This window comes from Vitis riparia, chromosome 18 (assembly GCF_004353265.1).
Source record: "Vitis riparia cultivar Riparia Gloire de Montpellier isolate 1030 chromosome 18, EGFV_Vit.rip_1.0, whole genome shotgun sequence".
Lineage (NCBI taxonomy): Eukaryota > Viridiplantae > Streptophyta > Magnoliopsida > Vitales > Vitaceae > Vitis > Vitis riparia.
The window spans coordinates 30,571,558-30,586,934 of record NC_048448.1 but is presented as its reverse complement, the minus strand read 5'-3'; the positions used below and the strand labels follow the sequence as shown (position 1 = coordinate 30,586,934).

The 15,377-nt window shown below is 35.3% G+C and overlaps 1 long non-coding RNA gene across 1 annotated transcript; it reads right to left on the bottom strand.

Annotated features, from left to right (window-relative positions):
* Window positions 1-13,770: 13,770 nt before the first annotated feature.
* LOC117906184 lies at window positions 13,771-15,164 on the bottom strand. Its single transcript, XR_004649778.1, has 3 exons — window positions 15,120-15,164; window positions 14,574-14,634; window positions 13,771-13,790 (listed from the first exon to the last, which is right to left on the bottom strand). It is a non-coding gene; the product is annotated as an uncharacterized LOC117906184 (long non-coding RNA).
* Between the last annotated feature and the right edge of the window lie 213 nt (window positions 15,165-15,377).

Here is a 15,377-nt window from a genome sequence, read left to right as displayed (position 1 = left end):
ATTTGTGCTGAAGGTATCGGGATTCAAAGAAGAAATCTGGTCATTGCAGCTTGATTCATTATAAGATGATAAATGGATGCTTAATCTGGACGTTATGAAGCCGTAACAGATTGAATAACCTGATAGAATGGGTGTAGATTCGAAAAGTGAAGCTCACAAAGAATTTCAATCAGTACATGTGAATCCATTGATTGCTGTTTCTGGACAGTCTCAAGTTCCAACTGCCATGCACGGTCCCGATCTTGGCCTGGAATGATTGCCATTAATCTGGATCTCAAGAGAGGCGGCAATGGCAGCTTCTTGAAGACAGCTGCACACGGACACTTTGGAAGAGATGGCCTCGACTTCGCATGGGAAGTTGTGAAGCCTCTCAAAGAAAAAGAAGGCCACCCACAGCCTGAGTGCTCCAGCTTCAATGCAGTCTCAGCTGCAACTACTACTGGCCAAATCCGAAGAAATCGAATCCCTCACCAGATGAAGAGCTCGATCATCATGATGACGATGTAGATGAGTTGGAGCAGCGTTCAGATGGGGAGTTGTCAAAGCTAGGCTTGCAGATACAGTTGTTTCATGGCAGAACAGCGGGATGTAGAGGAGTTGAAGCATTGTTTAAAAGGTAGTTAATTGGGGATTTAGAAATTAATGCAGAATTGGTTGAAGGGAAGTAATTCTTCACGAAAAATAGCATATGGGGAGCATTGCTGGATAGAATTCGGTGTCCAAGGAGTTGATTACACAGAGAATGCGAGCTGGTGCAAAGGGGAGGTCTTGGCAGGTGCTGTTGGGAATTCTTGAGAGAGAAGACCTCACTTTGTCAAAATTGTAATTAGATTGGCCATGGCAGCACTACCCCAGCTTCAGACCATAAGAGGCAGAAAATTTATTTGTGGAGAGGATGCGCTTAGAATATCCCCCGGTGAGCCCTATTGTTTACGCCGACCAATTCGCAGAGGTCATTTTAAATGTTTCTCAACATTATCCCATGCAGCAGGTGTTGGAAAACCTGTTTACAATTTGGGACTGGGTTTTGATTGAGAAATTGCATATACCTCACTATGAAAGAAACATGTATTCTGCTATTCTTGTTGTGCCTGAAACATTTGATAATCGAGAAATAAAGGAAATGTTGTCTATTGTATTGCGAGACTTGCGTTTTAGCTCTACAGTGGTTCACCAGGAAGGTCTTGCTGCAGTTTTTGGGAATGGGCCATCCACAGCAGGCGTTGTAAATATGGGTGCTCAATTGACATCAGTCATCTGCATTGAGGATGGGGTGGCTCTACCTTCTACACAAATGACTTTACCCTTTAGTAGAGAGGATATATGAAGATGCCTTCTTTGGACTCAAAGGCATCATCAAACATGGCCACCGATTCGTACTGACACATTGACAAAGCCTATAGATTTATTGATGCTTAACAAACTCAAAGAAGGAAGCAGAAAAGCATGGCTGAAATTATGAGAGGGAATGGTGATGTTGAGTCCAAGAATGAAGAGGCAGATATGTACAGAAAAGGGGACTGAAACAAGTGACAACGCAGTATTAGATACATCCCTGGGCCCCACTCCTACCCGGCCATGCATGGCCACCTTTAGTATGGGCCACTGTTGAACCACGTGTCCCACTCCTCTACACTCATGCAAACTTTTGAAAATAGATTTCCAGAAAAATCTCCTTTTTACATGATCTTAAATCTTAATTTTTTTATTTTTTTTATTTTTTTTTATTATTATTTCTTGGTTTTGAATAAATCCCATTTTAATAAATTATTTCTTACCATTCTTTTTATTAAGCACGAATTATTTTATTTTTATTCTTTTTTTTTTTCTATTTGTTTATTCTTATTTTTAGTTATTTTATTTATTTATTTATCCTATTTATTTATTGTTATCATTATCTTTTTCTTTAACTTTAAATATTGCCCATCTTTTCAATAAAAATTTGTCGTCATCATCTTTGACATGTAATTTTAACAGCTTCCATGATTTTAAAAATGTTTTTGAAATAGACGTGAATTTAATCCCGTAATTCCGAATAATGGAATTTATGGAATTAATTCATGCAAAAATAAACGGGCTTTGGTGGGGGCCCCACATATATGATTTTATGATCGATTGATTGATTTGATTGTTTGACTGATTTATTTGCCATGTATAATTGATTTATTCTATTCCTTGATATGCGCGTAATTATATCTATTCATTGTTCACTAACCTCCTCTCTTGATAGCGCATAGTGGCTCGCTGCTCAGGTACACACTCATTCTCGCTCTGTTTAGTCTACATGCATTTTCTGACTCTCATATGTGCATGATTGCTCCGAGTATTCATTGACTTTCTCATTGATTGCCATGGCTTCATTTTATTAGTAGAGACCCGACTTTAGGGACTTAGAGGGGTGCTACGGTCTTTACCGTACCTTCCCGATAAGTAACCTGACCCCCGAACCCGATCCGGTTTTTCACAGACCACCTTTTCCAAAATAAGGAGTCACACTTAGGGTTTTTCTTTCTTATTTTGTTTACCCTTTAAAAAATAAAACAAAAATAAGTGGCGACTCCAAGTCATTTTCTAATAATCAATATAAATCAATTTTTCAAATAAAAATCGAGCTCGCCATCGAGTGGGAAACGCACTGAGCCGAAATGCGGGGTCCACAGTATAAAAGTATATACTGATGCTGATTGAGCCGGTGCAGTGGATGATAGGCGATCTACATCTGGTTACTTTACCTTTGTAGGTGGTAATCTTGTGACATGGAAAAGTAAGAAGCAGAATGTCGTTGTTCGTTCAAGTGCAGAAGCGGAATTTAGAGGTATGGCTCTAGGACTTTGTGAGGCATTATGGCTAAGACTCCTCTTACAAGATTTAGGTTACCTATCTAGGCAACCAATCCGATTGTTTTGTGACAATAAAGCCGCATGTGACATTGCTCATAATCCAGTACAATATGATCGTACAAAGCATGTCGAGGTGGAGGTGGATAGATTCTTCATTAAGGAAAAGTTGGATGATAAGATTGTGGAATTGCCTAAGATTCGATCAGAAGATCAATTGGCCGATATCCTTACTAAAGCTGTCTCAAGTCAAGTGTTCTCAAAATTTTTAGACAAGTTGGGCATGTGTGACATCTATGCACCAACTTGAGGGGGAGTGTTGAGATATTATGAATGCTTTCCTTATATCATTCTTTCCTTATATCATTTAGTGTTGAGATATTAGGAATGTTTAGATATTAGGAAAGTTGAGATATTATGAATATTGAGATATTAGGAATATTGAGATACTAGAAATATTGAGATATTAGGAATATTGAGATATTAGGAAAGTTGAGATATTAGGATATTAGTTATTATTTCCTTGTATCATTCTTTCCCATTCTTAGAATGGTGATTACCCTCTATATATACTCTGTACATGAACGAATGAAAATATGAATGAAAAAAACTATTATTTATCAATTTGAAGAAAATTTGGTAAGACAAAACAGGGAAGGTCAATTTGAAAATTGTATCACTTTTTTACTTTATATTTATCATTTTTATTATTAAATAATTTTATATTAAAATATGTCTTCTTTTAAATGTAAATTTTTATTAGTAATTCCTTTACCTAATAAAATTAAAATTCTAAAAAAGAAGAAGCGTATTTTAGTTAATTTAAGAGAGTTATAGTAAACCAAACTCTTTTTTAATTCATTGATATTAAAATTAAATTTTTTTATTTTAATTATTTAATATAATAAATAAGAAGTATTTGAATTATATTTCTTTATATGATATTAATACAAAAATAAAAATGATGATATAATAATTTATTTATTTATTTTCACTGAGTGTTTTTTTTATTCTTTTTTCATATTTCTATCCACCTCGTATGATCTTTACAAACTCATCCTCTATTCCATAATTTTTTCCCCTCATCGTAACTACAATATTTATAAAAATATTCTTAATACCTTTCCTTATCCTATAAGGGAATTTAATATCACATCAAGGAAATATTTCATATAATATACTTTATAGAAAGGAATTTGCATTAATTAAGAATTTGAAATGCTTTTTAGTAATAATATTATTAACATATTAATTTGTTTAATTTTTATGAATGTTTTATTAATTATTAAATCTATTTATTTTTAATAATGATATAATTTTTTTGTTATAATTAAGATAAAGATATTTGAATATTAATATTTTTAAAAAATAATTTATTGTATTTCCAAATATCTAAAAATAAAAAAATTTATTTATTTTTTCTTATTTATATAGTAAGATAATAATTTGAAAGCTAATAATTTAAAAGAACAAAGTAATTTAATATGTTTTGAAATATCCCAAAATCACACAATTGATTACAATAATTAAAATTTTATAATATTTAATGATGTAATTGGTTAGTAAATTGGTCATTGGTTAATAATTTATCTCTTCTTATTTTATATATTAAAGATTTGATATTTGAAAAGAAAAAATAATTTAGCATATTTCAAGATATAACTAAATAGAAAAATTGATTACAATAACAAAATATTGGTTAATGATTATTAATGTAATTAATAAATAAATTGGTAATTGGGTAATAATTATTATTCCTAATTATGTTTAACTTTATTTAAGTTAAATTTCATTTATTATGATTGATTTTTATGTGGTGCATCTTTATGTTTATGGATTTGTTAATAAAATATGTGTTCATTGTTGAAATTAATTTATTAATTTCTTATTCTTAATTTGAGGAAGGATATCAAATCTTGCTATTTTATTTTTCAAAAAATAATTAGAAAAGTTGATTCCTTCTAAACTTCTAATTGAAGAAAAATTTATTTTGATGATTATTGGTTGATTTTAGTTTTGTTAACTGTAAGTAACTAAACTTTGAAAAATGATGGTAAATTTATTTTTAATCCAAATTATATGATTTTTAATGTTATTGTATTTTTTTAAGGACAAAATTTATAAAAATTTATGAAACTTAATTTCACAAGAAGTTGAATCCTTATTAGACAAAAATATTAGTTGCATGTGGTTGAATTTTAGTTTCGGTTTTGGAATTTTATGGACATTTTTTAGATTCATTTCTTAATCAAATTAAGTTATTTTTATTTACCGATTTTTATTTTGAGTAAAAATTTAAAAGTTTTAGATTTAAATTTTCTTGATAAAAAATACCACCTATTTCAAATTAGTTTGGTTTTTTAATTAACATTTTTTCTCATTTACGGTAAATTCATTTTTCAATTCAATTACATGAAAATGAAATTGAGATAATTTAATTTATTTTTGTAAGTCAATAATTATTAATTGCATTTGCATGTTGTAAAATTTAGAGGTTGAAAAAACGAAAGGGAAAAAAATAAAATTAGAGAAAGTTAAAACATTTCTTATTTTCCCAAGTGAAAATCAAATATGAAATAGGGCTTAGCAATTCTATAGCCAAGAAAATAATTGTCTCAAAAACCTTGTAGTTGCTGAGATGCCACCTTGCTAAAAAGAGCATTTCTCTCTCTCTCTCTCTCTCTCTCTCTCTCATATAAAGTATAAACACAGAGTCTTGGTCAAAAAGAAAAAGCGTTAGGCTGACACAGAGAGTCTTGGTCAAAAAGAAAAAACGTCAGGACACAAAGTGAATTTTATTTTAAATTTTATCATTTTTAAAAAGGACTCGGCGAATCATTGATGACAAAATAGGGAAGGTGAATTTTAAAGGGAGAATTGTGTTTTGGGCCCAGCTGGGCCCAAAAATTAACAAATGGTCCATGTATCTAACAAAATTAAGCCCACCACCCAAGTAAAGTCTCAATATTGATAAGAAGGATATCCCATTTATAATATTTCGAAAATGCCCTTAGTTGGGGATTTAAAAAAAAAAAACCTGAAATCCACGTTGGATTTCCCTTTGTTTTCCCCAAATTGGACTCGTTTTCAACTTTTCACATTCCCGGCTTCGTCCCCCTCTTCCGCCCAAAGAATGCCCTAATCCTCATTCCCAATCTCGTGTTTCCCGGCCTTCTGATTGTTGGTGTAGGCAGTCTCGTTTTTCATCTGTATCGATCCATTGGCGTGGACGATCACAACTACATTTCGGCTCCGTGGCGAAGCAGTTTATAGGTGAGGTTAGTAGGTTGATCAATTTCATCTTTTTTATGCTTCATTTCGGCTATCCGGACCATTTGATTTCAGCCCAAATACATTGCCCTAATTTATCTCGCCATTTCAGTTTGCCATATATTGTGGCCTGATCCATCCCCACCGGTGGTGCCTTTCGTATTGGTTATATTTACTGGTTATATTTTTTCTATTTTTTTCCCTTTGCATTAGTGCAGACATATTTTTCCTCCGTTGGTTGAAATCAAATCTTTTAGCATTATAGTGACTTCATCGTGTGGCAGTCTAGTTAAGTACGATAGTTCGTATGTTAACTTTCTTCGATAAAACCCAAGTTATGGTGAGCCTATAGTATGAGATATTGTTGTGTACTTAGTATGTGTCGATAGATTATCATTTCCAACTTCATGAAATCTGTAGCTAACATGAATATAAGTGGCAAATAAAGAAACAAATCAGTTGAATTGATTCAAAACACTAACCACATAGCCATCATATGTACATTTATGAGTGTCAAAAGTAACTGTTATGTTCCCATTGGGATCCAGAGGGTGATAGCAGTATGCAAAAACAGAGAAAGAGTCAACCAATTTGTGGAAAAAAAAATAATAAGTGAAGTAACAAAAGGAAAAGTATATGTATAAATGATATATTATATACTTGACATGGCGACTAATAATAATGTCAAATTCAAAGCCAAAGGCCACATGGGAGAGAAGATCAACCCCATTTTCTATTCTATGCATAATTGATTGTTCTATAATATGAAATTTCTGCTATGTTTGTATAGGTTGATGGATGCAACTAATATGATATATTGTTACATTTTTGTGGGAGGCAAACTTGTCCAAAAAAATGATGGGCAATGGGAATACGTGGATGGAAGAAGCAAAGGTATTCACATATATAAAGGAATGGCATTTGAAGAATTCACCAAAAAAATCTTAGAGAAATTCGACATCTCGTTTGATGCGATGAAGATGCACTACACCCTCAAGTTCAACCCCAGAGTCATCCAAGATTTAGAAGATGAGGATGACTTGGATAAGGTGGTTTCCCACAGTGATGACTTTGCAAATGTATACCTAGTAGACTTACCTTGTGTGGAAGGCATTGAAGCAAATATACCGAATATAGAATTGGCAATTGGGTAATGGACGTTAACCTGAATGTCTATTTAAAATATTGTGAATATCACTTTTATGCATCACGTAGTTTAATTATGTTAATGTATGTAAATGCAGATGTCCACCTGCGCCGTTTCCTTCCTCTAATGCATCATGCGATGCGATTCCTAATAGTATGATGCTATCAAGAGGTTTTGTGTCGCGTTGTGCAGATAGTGAGTACACTCTTTGGAATCGATTTGTTTTTGTGAGGCAATATTAGGGTCGGGACATACATTTAAAAATGCAGAGGAGTTTCGCAACGCAATTTACCAGATGTCATTAGGTGGAAGGTATGAATACAAGTACAAGAAAAATTCTCCTACGCATATGTCTGTAAAGTGTTCGGTTGAGGGTTGTCCTTGGAAGATAACAACTCACGCTATCGAGGGAAATGTCATCTTGCGAGTTCATACTTACCAAGTGAATCATAATCATATAGCTCAGGTTGAGTGTTCATCTAAGGTCAAGGTTTCTTCAAAGAGAGGCGTGGTTGTTGTTGAAGATGTGTTTAGAACCACTCCAGACTATCTTCCCCGTCAAATTTGTAAGGATTTTGAACGTGATCATGGAGTTCAATTGACATATAACCAAGCATGGCACCTTAAAGAGAAGGCAAAAGAGCGCATATATGGAGCTCCACGTGAGTCCTACACGTTTGTCCCTTGGTTGTGCCATAGGCTAAGGGAAATCAACCCCGGCACAATTGCGGAGTACACTTCCGACGAAGGTCACTTCATGCAATTGTTCATTGCCCATGCATTTTCAATTCAAGGGTTCATCAAGGGGTGTCGACCAGTATTGGCTATTGATTCTTGCCATCTAAGCGGACCATACAAGGGAGCTCTTTTGTCCGCCATTACATATGATGCAGATGATGGAATGTTCCCTCTTGCCCTTGGTGTGGTCAGTTCAGAAAATTATGAGGATTGGTATTGGTTTTTGGAGAAATTAAAGGGGGTCTTAGATGGTAAAGAAGTTGTTATTATATCTGATAGACATCAAGGAATCTTGCGTAGTGTTTCCGAGTTGTTCGGGATAGGAAATCATGCATATTGTTATCAACATGTTAAGGAAAACTTTTCTAGCTTCTTGAATAAGCAAAACATTAGAGGAAAGAAAGGGAAAGAAGATGCTTTGTTACTTCTAGACAGCATTGCATATGCTAGGTTGGAGATAGACTACAACGAGGCATTTGAAAAACTTGTGCGCTTCAATGACAACCTCGGTAAATGGGCTGCGGATAACAATCCGGAACATTGGGCAATGTCAAAGTTTCTAAAAAAACGATGGGATAAAATGACAAGTAACATTGCAGAGTCCTTCAATGCGTGGTTAAGAGATGAGCGTCACCAAACAATTTATACGTTATTGTTAATGCACATGGATAAGCTTGTAGCCATGTTGGACACCCATATGCGTGGTACAGAAAAGTGGAAGAGCGTGGTTGGACCGAAAACTGAAGAGAAGCTAATGTCAAATATCATGAGGTCCAGTCCGATTAGTGTGTTGCCATATTTGGGGGGGACGTTTAAGGTGTTTACCAGGGAGGTTTATTTGGTTGTCGATATCAATCAACGTACGTGTACTTGCATGACATGGCAAATGTCCGGCTTGCCGTGTTCCCACGTATGTGCTGTCATCCGCACACTCAGACACGACGTGTATGACTATATTGACCCATGTTTTAATGTCTCCACCCAACATTTGATTTACTCTGGTCAGTTTCAACCATTACCAACACACAATATGCCGAAAGTTTGTGAGGATGGGAGTTTGCAAGATTGCGCCGACAACTTCTTTTCTACTCTCCAACCCCCTCATGTCAAACGTCCTCCAGGAAGACCCCGCCAAAGGCGCATTGAGTCACAGTTTACTCATAAGAGAGCAATTCATTGCTCTTGATGCAATGGCATAGGTCACAACCGCTCTAAATGTAATAATCCGTTGCCGTGACATGTGGCTTGTTTGTGCTTGTACGATTTTCATACTTTGTATCAGCCCATACATTCTATTGTAGGGTATATGGTACGGTATTGTTGTTTTCGTTCCAATGTATTGGGTTGGTTATAGTCACGATGCATTATCTTGTTATTTTCATGATTTATAGTTGCTTTGCTTAACCTACGTAATTAAAAGTGCAATTTGAATGTGGTTTCTTTAAAGTTGTTATTTAATTCCATCAGTGTCTCTACATTATCAAGCATTTGTGGTTCCACCTACTAAAAAATGTCTTTCCATTTGTCTTGAATGAGATATACTCGTTTAACACTTTGTAAGCATTGCAGTTATAATCTTGTAATTCATATGATCTGTTGGCAGTAGCATAGTACTTCACTCACATGTTTGCACCCAAACTGTCAGCGCTTTCCTCAAATGTTTTTTTTTAATTTATTTTATTTATTTTTACCTTATACAACTGAATATGGTATAGCCTGACAAAATTTATCCAACTGATTAATGGTACGATAGTGAAATGACCTTTCCCTTTATTATTAGTCTCTCCAGCTCATCAATCACTACTATAGCAGCCTTTGGAAGTCACCGGTTATTCTAAGGTTCAAACCTCCAGCAATAAATTCATTCTTCAATGACCACTGTGGAGGTATTGCATTATTTCTTCGTTATTATTTTTCATTACTTATTTTGGATATTAGCTATTTTAACCTACTTAACACAATTACTTGTTATGGGTCTTACATATTCATTATCATATAAACATCGAGTTGTAAATTATTCATCCACATTATTTTGTTTGTTAGTTCATTCAATTGTATTTCCATTTGCACCACGTTTATGTATTCATACTGTCTTTGTTATTTTTATGTTGATTACTAAAATGCATCTCTAAGTTACTAATTATGTCCTTCACTTTTAATGCAGCCCACAAGATTGTTCACACGTTGTTCATCTTCGAGATTCTTAAAACTATGCAACAGGCTGCCAGTTGATAAATTGGAAGTTGTTCGAGACCTTCAGTTTGGAGGTCTTCTCAACTTAAATTGCAAGGAGATATGACATAATATATGTCTATGGCTGATCGATCATTTTAATGTTGGCTTCAGACGTATAGACATATCATCCGACAAAAGCTATGAGCTAACTGCTGCAGATGTTGGCCTTGTATTTGGCCTCCCGACAAGCGGATGGATTCTACAAATTGCATCAACCCCGTCTAAGCATCCATTCGGTACACTCAACACTTGTGAGAAGAGACTCCTCAACTTACCTGTCGGGGAGGAGTTCCGTAGATGCTTCCTTTACTACGCATGTGCGATGATATTGGCGCCAACGTCAAGGATAGATGGATGCCGAAACTTATGGCATACCATCCATGAAGATGGTTTTCGAAACGATGTAAACTGGGGCCAATTTGTTGTTGACCAACTGGTTGAGGGTATTAGACGATTTAAACAACGGAACAGTGTTTGGGTACATGGTTGCATCCTCTTCCTCCAGGTATTGCCCTGCTTTTACATTGATAACTTTGTCACTTTTACATTGTTCACATCACTACCATCAAGTAACGAATCCACATTTGTTTATTTCCATTGTGCAGCTCCACTACGTAATTAAATTCAAGATTCCTTGAGTTCATGTTCCCGTGACAGTGCCCCTCCTCTTCGCATGGTCAGATGATTTAATAAAGGAGCGCTTAGTTGCTGAGATAAGTCAGTTTGGTAGTTTCGGACATGGCGAGGTAGCCATTTACTCCACATTCATTTTGTTATGAAATTTGATGACATCGAAATTGAATACCTTCAAGGTTTATACGTTCTTAATTTGCGTCATGAAATCAATTATAGGGGTTTGATTATTTGTCATTGCCCCTTACCTCACCGCCCCGTACCTCACCGCTCCGTATACATGTGGAGTCTGGTAGTGGCCCGACAAGTAGTCATGTATGGATACTGTTTGTTACTTTACGCATTAACTCCGTCTGAATGCCATTACAATTAGGTTTACTGACTCAATTGTTTGAAACCATTGGTTCTAAATATTTTCTTCAATATTTTTATAGTAATTTATGTGCAAGTTATTTGTTAACATGTCACAGGAACTACTTGAGCAATACTATGCAGCAGAACGTGCAATATATCAATATCAAAAGGGCATTCAGCACCAGCTAGGCATCATGCGTGGTGTGATGCATACATTGGATGGCCGAAAACAACGAAGTCGACCTTCGCCGGCCGTAGGTGACTCAATCTATGCAGCCCATGAATTTCCGCAGCCCGATCTGCATTCAGACTATGGCGGAGATGACATCGCTTCCCATGGCACTGCAGACGTACCTGACACACCAATTCGGCATCCATTAGATATTGGTAACAGTATGGGAGACATTCATTACTGCATGAATTTGTATATAATAACTCATATTATATTACTATGCATTACGAATTAACTACTATGCATTACGAATTAACTGTTGTTACTCCAAATTTACAGCCGATGAAGAGGTAGTCGTCCTTGAACGGTTGCCTTTGCAATCTATGGTTGTGGCTCCATCTGATAGGAGTGGCAGGCGACGAAGAGTGCATCGGTTGGCTCCCAATTTATTGTCGCCATTCATAGCGCAACCACAAACACGCCAATCTGCCATCAAGATGGACCTTAAAGAAGCGGCTGCAATTGTTTTTGATGGCGCCTTGGACCCGAGGTTTGACATAACATATAATACTCCACTTTCAAATGTATTCACCTCCACATATTTGATATTACCCTAACGTTGATGGTTTTCTTGACAGCGAGGAACTTGTTGCAATGCATGACACAAGTTTAAGCAAAGGCAACCTCGCCTCTTTCCAAGGAGACAGCTGGATTGACAATCATGTTAATATATCAATTTCTCGATTACTTTGCAATATTTTTAATTTAATATTCATGGACCATCTTGTTATTAGTGTCTCTGAATATTGCTTACATATTAATAACTTCTTCTCTTAGGTGGTGGATGCGTATTGTAGATTGCTGCAATTCGATGATGCATCAAGGACCAAACTCTATCTATCGCCCTACATAGCGGTAATGGAGGGCTTTGATGGACACTATAATTCAATGTTATTTTGTTATAACATGTCAACAAGTTTCCTTATCCTTTAAAGCTTAAACTTTTTTCATATCGTATGCAGGAAATGGTCATGCGTTCCAATGGCAAACATTTGACGCGGGAAGCAGTAATTGGCCGTTTTAAGCCATATTTGTATCCCATCGATGTTTCCTATCAGAATGTTAATGAGGTCAGCTTAATTGCATTGTTCGAGGTTTCTACACTTGTCATCTCCTTCACCTAAATATATGTTGTAATCCATTCCAAGTGGCATCATGCAGGTGTACTTACCGGTCCTTCTCAAAAACCATTGGTCGCTTTATGTTTATGACTTCCATAACAAATGAATCCAGCTCTTGGATTCTCGACCTGGAAGGAGAAGGAGTTGTATGAGTGGGATACAACAAAATTTGGTAAAGTAGCTGTTAGTTGCGTAAACTTTTTTTCTTCCAATGTACCCAAGATGGGAAGTTTGAATGCATCTACTTTCTTTATTTAAGGCCAAGGTTGTTCTATGGCTTGTTGCCTACAAGAAACAAATGGTAGATGTAGACTTCAAGATGTTCCATTTTGTCATGCCAAACGTACCAAGTCCCAAATGAGTTAGTGTTTACTTTGCAGTCCGTGACTAGATTTAAATTTTATTGCAAGTCAATTTATGTATATTATCGTTGCCATGTCACGCCTAATAAATAATTACCCGTTACTTTGTGTGTTAGCAATGACTGCGGAGTATTTGTTATGAAATTCATGGAGAACTGGTCAAATGGAGGCCTCTCCAAATCCATCGATGTGGTATGACCGTACACAAATTTAATATACCATGATTATATCAAAGTTGCATTCCATGTCCAACATATTTAACATTTCCTAATATGCCTTTTAAACATTAATGAATGCAGGGCAAGATTAACAAGTATAGATTGAAGATATTGGGGAGATTGTTGCTTTCCTCACATAATGCACATCGACATCGCTTTCTCGTGGATTGAGGGACACTATTCAATTGGCCATGGCAAGGATATTTTCAATTGAGTGTACATTATTTTGTGAAACCTAAACTGTCACACCCCATTTTTTTTTTCAACTAAACAATTGATACTCAAACACAGTATAAGTGTTTTCAAAAATTTAAATGTTGAGTTCCTACTTAAATTTGTTCAAAAAGAGGATATGCAAAACCTGTTATAATGAGTACATCCTGTATTAAACATTGTGACTATTAAGTTAACAAAATAAACTTGTACTACATTAATTTACATATACCAAACCCCATTGTTCACTATAGGTAGCCCATACTATAAGTGTATCTGACGAATATATACATTACATCATTCCAACAAAAGGTTTAGTCTTGATACAAAAGGCAAGGCCTCAAAAGACTTTCAATGTGAGCAAACAACATCCAATCACAATAAAGCATTGCTCAAGCATTATTTCCTGTATAGGTCTTCTGACCTGCATCTAGAGGTGGAAGGGATAGGGTGAGTTCACAACTCAGTAGGAAAGTTTATAACCATCGTAAGTATATCCTTAAAAACCATGAATTAAACGTTTAATAGCATGCATGATAAACATTTCATAACCATTAACAAATGTGTAATCATGTCAAACATGTATGCATGTGTTTGTTGGTTTCATCATTGCTTTTCCCCATGCATCCTTTCTTAACTGCTAAATTGCTGACTCCCAACAATCTACACAGTAGATACAATGCTCCACAAGAAACTCGATCAATATAATAGTGACTATTCTGGGATATCACCTAAGGGCAAGTCATACCCCGTGTCTTTTGGGACTCATACCCAAGGGCAGGACCAACCCCGTGTCTTTAGGGACTAAAACCTAGGGGCAGGACCAACCCCATACACCCACATCGGAGTGTCTTCCTCGAGGGCTTTAGGGACTTTCACCCAAGGACCCATGGTCCCACATAAACAATATATCAATTGATAATGCCTGTAGCATCACATAAACACCTCCCAGCAATCAATTCTCTGAATATCATCTGTGATAACTCCATATCCTTCTTGCAATGCAACCCCACCATGAACCATTTCGACAACACAAACCATGAATCTTCATACCAATATATGTTCAATTATCATGGTAACATTTCAATGCAATAAAACAAGATGCAATGACACTTTAAAACATTTTATGAAATCATAGAAATAACATGAAATTCCAACAAATAATTCAAGGAAAGAAATCAAATACACCATAGAATAGCATAAAATTCCCTACCTTACACCGACTTCCTTTTTGTGTTTCTTCTAAGTAGGCGATCTTTGCCTATTACGAGGAACTGAAATGAAACAACATAATTTAGGTTTCCTAACCATGAAAATTTATATAGTTTATTGTTGCAAATTTTTAATTCTCACATTCTCTAATCTATATCCTACATGTTTTCAGATCAAATTTGAATTGAATTAAACAATATTTACCATGCATATTAATTTCCCTAATTAATTACCAAACACTAATTCTTTTGATTTTCTTAAAGCCTAACCTATTAACAAATCCCAAGTGTCCAAATAACCCAATTCATCACATGTTTACTAATCTATTTTTCAATCAAACCAAATAAACAAAGATTTATGCTGATCTTACCATTAATAAAATACTTAACTTAAAATACTTTAATCTTTAATTAATTGTGATTTTTAACTAAAACGGGTTTATAGCTAATTATACTCAACTTTTACACAATTTTTACCGTTAATTCTTTTCAACATACCATTAGGAACCAAAATAAACGAAAATTACAAAATTAAACAACTTGCTTACCTCAAATCTACACTTTCTCTCTCTAGATTCTCTCTCTAACCCAAGTTGCTGCAGGTGAAATGGTGCAATACGAGCTGCAGCCCCCTTATAAAGGGTCTCCATGCACCCAAGCACGAGGTGGCAGCCCACATGGCTGCCACCAATCCACCCAAGTAGGAGGTGGCATTCCACTAACTCCAATTTCCCAATTTTGCACTTTAGTCCTTCAAGTTATCAAAAATAAAACCCATAATTTCCCATTAGTCCTTTAGGTTTTCA